At 48.1% G+C, this 8,223-nt stretch overlaps 1 non-coding gene across 1 annotated transcript; it reads right to left on the bottom strand.

Moving 5' to 3' along the window:
- Positions 1-7,785: 7,785 nt before the first annotated feature.
- LOC120017993 lies at positions 7,786-7,939 on the bottom strand. The gene has a single exon (XR_005472169.1). It is a non-coding gene; the product is annotated as a 5.8S ribosomal RNA (ribosomal RNA).
- Positions 7,940-8,223: the final 284 nt, after the last annotated feature.

An 8,223-nucleotide genomic window follows, 5' to 3' on the forward strand; every position in this document is an offset into this window, starting at 1 on the left:
TAGCCAAAACAAGAGGGGTAGAAAACAGTTTACCGGTTACTATGACGTATCGTCCCTTAGGATCAGCGATAACCTCAGAAGCTACAAAGGGAGTGGCTTTATCAACCAAAATGGCAGCCCCTCTTGATTTACTATGAAAGTTAGAGTGGAACACTTGACCAACCCAGTCCCTACGCATCCTAAAGTGCTCACCAGTCCTCAAGTGAGTCTCTTGTAGAAATGCAACATTTGCATTCAAACCCTTTAAGTGTGTCAACACCCTCTTACGCTTCACTGGGTTATTAACCCCTTTGGTGTTCCACGAAATGTTCTTGATCGCATTGTTTCGGCCCCTCTGGGCATTCCCGTTATACAACCCTGTCATTAGAGCATAGAATGGAAAAGCAATGAGCACCCAAAAACCCCAGAATAACTTGTCTCAGAGTAATAATGTACGGTGGTAGATGTTTGGAAAAAGTACAGAAAAAAAAACAAAAAAGACAGAATGACAACATTAGAACTGAACAATTCAACCCCTCCCCCCACCCCTCCCCCCATCCCAGACAATACCTCCCCAAACGAGGTACAAGCCTAAATAGAACATGTTCTCTTCGCACAGTATGTCTGTGAGAGTGCGGTCTTAAACCTAAACACACAGTCCCGCTCTTTAAAGTCGCGTTTTGTTAGTGGATCAAACAGCAAAAAGAGATAATCATTTTTTAAATAAAAAAAAATAAAAGTGAATCCCTTGTGCAGACGAAATTACAAAAGCACCACTTGCAGATGTATATAATTATATTCCCAGTCTTATAACAGGCATTTGAGAGAGAAAATAAAGAAAATAAATAAAATGTATAAAGGCTCTCAGCCGAAAACCTAATTTGAAGTAAGGAAATCGTAGTAAGACAGCTTACAACCAAGACCAAAAAACTACGTGTGCGCAACGTTGAACGCTTGCTGGGCATAAATGACGCTCAGAACTTTTAAAATTTAAGTGAAGACCCCAAAAAACGTGTCGCCTCGGGAAGCATTTACTGTTTACTGGGTCAATGCAAACGGATGCAGTAAGCAAATAACCAAGAATATTTTGAGTCACTGAGACACTATGTAAACAAACTGAATAGGTGAGCAAGACAGCCTAGAAAACACAGGAGTATAGTAAAACCTCAATACAATGAAATTAAAATGACTGAATGCTTGTAAGGCAAGCACACTAGATGATCAAAACATTAGATCACATCAAATAAGCCTGAATGGGTTCGCCAACTCCCCAACTATACAAAATTAGCATGTTGTAGCTAAACATAATTGTACCACAGGTGGGTTACTTACTATCCACAGTTCGCAAGCAACAGTTGCTGAACTATGAAAAAGTTCAAGACTTCTTGATGTGACGTTGAATGTGAGAGAGAGCCTCATCCGGAGATTCAAATGTGTAGTCTTTACCATCATGAGATAGCCATAAACGGGCCGGGAATCGCAGTCCGTACTTCACACCTGGATGGTCCCGAAGTAGTCGTTTGGCCTGTCCGAAAGCTGCGCGCTGCCTGGAAACAGTGGGGGAGTAGTCCTGGTAGATGGAGAAGCTCTGTCCTTGAAAGCTCAGAGTGGTATTGCGGGCTCGTCGGAGAATCTCCATCTTCTCATGGAAAAAGTGCACTCGAAGAATTATGTCACGGGGCCTCTCCCCATCCCGGGGCTTTGGGCGCAGCGACCGGTGGGCACGATCAATCAGGGGCTTTTCATCTAAGGCAAGAACATCCTTCAGCAGCCCAGAAACGAAATCCGTGGCGCGAGGCATTTCCGCTGACTCTGGGACTGATACAAGTCTCAGGTTATTGCGGCGAGAGAATCCCTCTAAACTTACACAGCTCTCCTTCACCTTTTTCAAATCCGCAGCTAGGCGTTTCACGTCAGCCTCCAGGGATGTAGTTAATTCGGAGACATTTGTAGCGAAGGTCTCCAGTGCTGCAATCGTTGTAGTGTGCGACGCCATTGTTGTTTTGAGTGATGTGATTGCTGGCACCGTCTCGTTCCGCAGGATGGTTAGATCTGCTTTTAAAGTATCAGAAACCTCCTTTATTCGGGCCTCAATCGTAGCAACCACCTCCGTTTTCATTTCAACTATCTCAGAGCGTAGTAGTTTGATGGCCTCGAGAATGTTCACTTCAGCGCCGCCAGGCCAAGCCGCCCCCCCGGGTAAAGTATCAGTCCCCGGGCCGTCAGGCTCAGGGGAGGGCGGTAATGAGAGTGTGTCTTGTAGGCCGGGTTTTCTCAAAGTCATGCTTTTGGCCTTATGTTTCGTCGACATGCTGACATTTGGAAGTAAAGTAGTCTTGGTTTTTACGGGAAGGGATCACCAAAATAATATATGAAAATAAATACGGTTCTGCTGCAAAATTCACATAAACTTTAAAAATACCACGGGAGCAAACGGAAAACACGTCAGTCGCACATGGCGTCCCTCCAATCCCCCCGACTTGGCCAAAGCTTTTGATACGGTAGACCATTACATTCTTGTGGGCCGGCTATGGAGTATTGGTGTCTCTGAGGGGTCTTTGGCCTGGTTTGCTAACTATCTCTCTCAAAGAGTGCAGTGTATTAAGTCAGAACATCTGCTGTCTCAGCCACTGCCTGTCACCGAGGGTGTACCCCAAGGCTCGATCCTATGCCCCACGCTCTTCTCAATTTACACCAACAACATGCTCAGGCAGTATGAAGCTCTCTCGTCCATTTATATGCAGATGATAGAGTCTTATACTCAGCTGGCCCATCCCCAGATTTTGTGTTAAATGCCCAGCAAAGCTTTCTTAGTGTCCAACAAGCTTTTTCTGCCCTTAACCTTGTTCTGAATAGCTCCGAAACAAAGGTATTGTGGTTTGGTTAGAAGAATGTCCCTCTCCCCACAGGTGTGATTACTTTCGGCAAATCTGACCACGACTCCATTTGGTTGCTCCCAGCCTATAGACAGAAACTAAAACAGGAAATGCTCAGGTCTGTTCAACGTTGGTCCGACTAATTGGATTCCACGCTTCAAGATTGCTTCGATCACGTGGACTGGGATATGTTCCCGGATAGCCTCAGACAATAACATTGATGTATACGCTGATTCGGTGAGCGAGTTCATTAGCAAGTGCATCGGTGATGTTGTACCCACGGTGACTATTTAAACCTTCCCCAACCAGAAACCACGGACTGATGGCCGCATTCGAGTAAAACTGAAATCGCAAACCAATGCTTTTAATCATGGCAAGGCGACCAGAAACATGACCGAATACAAACAGTGTAGCTATTCCCTTCGCAAGGCCATCAAACAAGCTAAGCGTAAGTATAGAGACAAAGTAGAGTCGCAATTCAACGGCTCAGACACGAGACGTATGTGGCAGGGTCTTCAGTCAATCACGGATTACAAAAAGAAAACCAGCCCCGTCGCGGACGGCCACTTTATATAATGTTTACATACCCTACATTACTCATCTCATATGTATATACTGTACTCGATACCATCTACTGCATCTTGCCTATGCCGCTCGGCCATCGCTCATCCATATATTTATATATATACATATTCTTATTCATTCCTTTACACTTGTGTGTATAAGGTAGTTGTTGTGAAATTGTTAGATTACTTGTTAGATATTACTGCACGGTCAGAACTAGAAGGACAAGCATTTCGCTACACTCGCATTAACATCTGCTAACCATGTGTATGTGACCAATAACATTTGATTTGATTTGATTTGTGGAAGTCGTCACCTCATACAAGTACTTGGGAGTAGGGTAAAAATAGGGTGGTACCTTTCCCCATGTGTTGAACTCTCTCCATTCTCACCGAGCCTAAACAAACTATATGAACCCAAACTATAATACACCCAAAACATTTCCAAAAGGGGGTTTTCTCGCTAGCTAACATGCAGGGGATTTCAACTCTCCAATGTAGACTGCATAACCACTCTATAGCCTCATCACTTATACATATGAAAATTAAAAACAATAAAAGAAGAGTGAGGCTCTTCCACCTAAGACCAAGCCTGGGCACCAATATAGATTGTTCACAAAAAGTGTAAAAGAAATACGTTTAAAATTAGTTTCCATACATTGTTCTAACATGCCAGAGGCTGTTCCCCTTGGAGACCTGCTGCGGATATGGGTACGGCCCGGCACGAGATTTACACCCTCTCCCCGGATTTTCAAGGGCCAGCGAAAGCTCACTGTACGCCGCCGGAACCGCGATGCTTTCCAGGGCTTGGGCCCCTCTCTCGGGGCGAACCCATTCCAGGGCGCCCTGCCCTTCACAAAGAAAAGAGAACTCCCCCCGGGGCTCCCGCCAGCTTCTCCGGGATCGGTCGCTTTACCGCACTTGACGCCTCGCGGCGCCCGTCTCCACCACTCCGGATTCGGTGATCTGAACCCGACTCCCTTTCGATCGGCCGGGGGCGACGGAGGCTATCGCCCCTCCCTTCCGAACGGCATTTGCCCATCTCTTAGGAATGACTGACCCATGTTCAACTGCTGTTCACATGGAACCCTTCTCCACTTAGGCCTTCAAAGTTCTCGTTTGAATATTTGCTACTACCACCAAGATCTGCACCTGCGGCGGCTCCACCCGGGCCCGCACCCTAGGCTTCCTTGCTCACCGCGGCGGCCCTCCTACTCGTCGCGGCATAGCCCTCGAGGCTCCCGTGGCCGGCGACGGCCGGGTATGGCCCGACGCTCCAGCGCCATCCATTTTCAGGGCTAGTTGATTCGGCAGGTGAGTTGTTACACACTCCTTAGCGGATTCCGATTTCCAAGGCCACCATCCTGCTGTCTATATTGACCAACACCTTTTCTGGGGTCTGATGAGCATCGGCATCGGGCGCCTTAACCTTAACCTCTAATCATTCGCTTTACCAGATAAAACTGCGAGTCTTCGAGCACCAGTCATCCTGAGGGAAACTTCGGAGGGAACCAGCTACTAGATGGTTCGATTAGTCTTTCACCCCTATACCCAGGTCGGACGACCGATTTGCAAGTCAGGACTGCTACGGACCTCCACCAGAGTTTCCTCTGGCTTCGCCCTGCCCAGGCATAATTCACCATCTTTCGGGTTCTATCGCACGCGCTCCCCCTCCTCGACAGAGTGGGCGAGACGGGCCGGTGGTGCGCACGGCCCCGCAGGGCCCTCACTTTCATTGCACAACGGGGCGTGTTCGGAGAAAACCCTCTGACTTGCGCGTGCGTTAGACTCCTTGGTCCGTGTTTCAAGACGGGTCGGGTGGGTTGCCGACATCGCCGCTGACCCCTGGTGCCAGTTTATGTGAGCCGATCCCCACCCTGGCGACGCAACGCGGTCGGGTGCGCACTGAGGACAGTCCGACCCGGTTGACAGTCGCGCCGGGGGCAGGGGGCCCCGTGTCCCCCGGGTTAGTTTATTTTCCTCCGCTTAGTTACAGTGGGGCAAAAAAGTATTTAGTCAGCCACCAATTGTGCAAGTTCTCCCACTTAAAAAGATGAGAGAGGCCTGTAATTTCCATCATAGGTACACTTCAACTATGACAGACAAAATGAGAAAAAAAATCCAGAAAATCACATTGTAGGATTTTTAAGGAATTTATTTGCAAATTATGGTGGAAAATAAGTATTTGGTCAATAACAAAAGTTTCTCAATACTTTGTTATATACCCTTTGTTGGCAATGACAGAGGTCAAACGTTTTCTGTAAGTCTTCACAAGGTTTTCACACACTGTTGCTGGTATTTTGGCCCATTCCTCCATGCAGATCTCCTCTAGAGCAGTGATGTTTTGGACTTTCAACTCCCTCCAAAGATTTTCTATGGGGTTGAGATCTGGAGACTGGCTAGGCCACTCCAGGACCTTGAAATGCTTCTTACGAAGCCACTCCTTCGTTGCCCGGGCGGTGTGTTTGGGATCATTGTCATGCTGAAAGACCCAGCCACGTTTCATCTTCAATGCCCTTGCTGATGGAAGGAGGTTTTCACTCAAAATCTCACGATACATGGCCCCATTCATTCTGTCCTTTACACGAATCAGTCGTCCTGGTCCCTTTGCAGAAAAACAGCCCCAAAGCATGATGATTCCACCCCCATGCTTCACAGTAGGTATGGTGTTCTTTGGATGCAACTCAGCATTCTTTGTCCTCCAAACACGACGAGTTGAGTTTTTACCAAAAAGTTCTATTTTGGTTTCATCTGACCATATGACATTCTCCCAATCTTCTTCTGGATCATCCAAATGCTCTCTAGCAAACTTCAGACGGGCCTGGACATGTACTGGCTTAAGCAGGGGGACACGTCTGGCACTGCAGGATTTGAGTCCCTGGCGGCGTAATGTGTTACTGATGGTAGGCTTTGTTACTTTGGTCCCAGCTCTCTGCAGGTCATTCACTAGGTCCCCCCGTGTGGTTCTGGGATTTTTGCTCACCGTTCTTGTGATTATTTTGACCCCACGGGGTGAGATCTTGCGTGGAGCCCCAGATCGAGGGAGATTATCAGTGGTCTTGTGTAACGGCTGTCGTAGTCGTTCTCCTCCTCAGACGAGGAGGAGCATGGATCGGACCAAGATGCGGAGTGGTAAGTATTCATGTTTTAATGGAAAAACAACAAACACTACAAATTACAAAACCCAACAAACGTGACTAACCTGAAACAGTCCTGTGTGGCCCAAACACTGACACAGGAACAAACACCCACAAAAACACAAGTGAAACCCTGGCTGCCTTAGTATGACTCTCAATCAGGGACAACGATTCACAGCTGTCTCTGATTGAGAATCATACCAGGCCGAACACAAAATCCCAACATAGAAAATCAAACCTAGACCAACCCACCCAACTCACGCCCTGACCAACTAAAACAAATACATGACAAAGGAAAACAGGTCAGGAACGTGACATCTTGTATGTCTTCCATTTCCTAATAATTGCTCCCACAGTTGATTTCTTCAAACCAAGCTGCTTACCTATTGCAGATTCAGTCTTCCCAGCCTGGTGCAGGTCTACAATTCTGTTTCTGGTGTCCTTTGACAGCTCTTTGGTCTTGGCCATAGTGGAGTTTGGAGTGTGACTGTTTGAGGTTGTGGACAGGTGTCTTTTATACTGATAACAAGTTCAAACAGGTGCCATTAATACAGGTAACGAGTGGAGGACAGAGGAGCCTCTTAAAGAAGAAGTTACAGGTCTGTGAGAGCTAGAAATCTTGCTTGTTTGTAGGTGACCAAATACTTATTTTCCACCATAATTTGCAAATAAATTCATTAAAGATCCTACAATGTGATTTTCTGGATTTTTTTTCTCATTTTGTCTGTCATAGTTGAAGTGTATCTATGATGGAAATTACAGGCCTCTCTCATCTTTTTAAGTGGGAGAACTTGCACAATTGGTGGCTGACTAAATACTTTTTTGCCCCACTGTATATGCTTAAATTCAGAGGGTTGTCTCGTCTGATCTGAGGTCATAGTCAAAGTGAATGGAGTGTGGCCGGGCGCCCGGGCTCACCTTCTCAATCCGGTTCAGGAGCTCAGCGGCACAAACCTAACCCTGAGCGCTACCCCGAGAACCGCATGCGTAACGCGGGCAGCACGGAAAGACAGAGTCCACCGGCAGCCACGCCCGACCATGCAGGGAATGTGGGCGCCGAGGCGGGAAGGGAAAGGAAGGGCGTACGGGGGAGATGAGAGAGATCCGAGGCCCCTCCTCATCACTCCCACCAAGCAGTCTTGGTCTGCACTTAGGGGGACGAAGGCAGCACGGAGGCGGCCTGCGCCTGCCCCGGCCGCGGACACCTGAGGGTTCCGATAGATGGCAAAGCGACCCTCAGACAGGCGTAGCCCCAGGAGAAACCTGGGGCCGCAAGGTGCGTTCGAAGTGTCGATTATCAATGTGTCCTGCAATTCACATTAGTTCTCGCAGCTAGCTGCATTCTTCATCGACGCACGAGCCGAGTGAGCCAACGCTATGAGTTGTACTCTTTTGTTTTTTTGTTTTACGCAGAGGCTAGTGGCTAGGCGGAGTTGGGGAGGTTGCCCTCCTTTCCCCCGCCCTTCGCCAGGGCGAGAGGCCACAGTTCACGGAGAAAAAAGGTTTGAGGTTGAACGAAAAGCATCCGGGTGCTCCGCCGCCGCCGTCACCGAAGCGCCGGGAGGGGAGAATTTAAACGGTTGGCTGGGTTCCCGGAGCCGCTCGCGCGGATCCTGGGCGAGACCCAAGCAGCTTAAATATGGAGACCGAGGCGGGAAGACCCGGTTC

The sequence above is a fragment of the Salvelinus namaycush genome, chromosome 22, assembly GCF_016432855.1.
Source record: "Salvelinus namaycush isolate Seneca chromosome 22, SaNama_1.0, whole genome shotgun sequence".
NCBI lineage: Eukaryota > Metazoa > Chordata > Actinopteri > Salmoniformes > Salmonidae > Salvelinus > Salvelinus namaycush.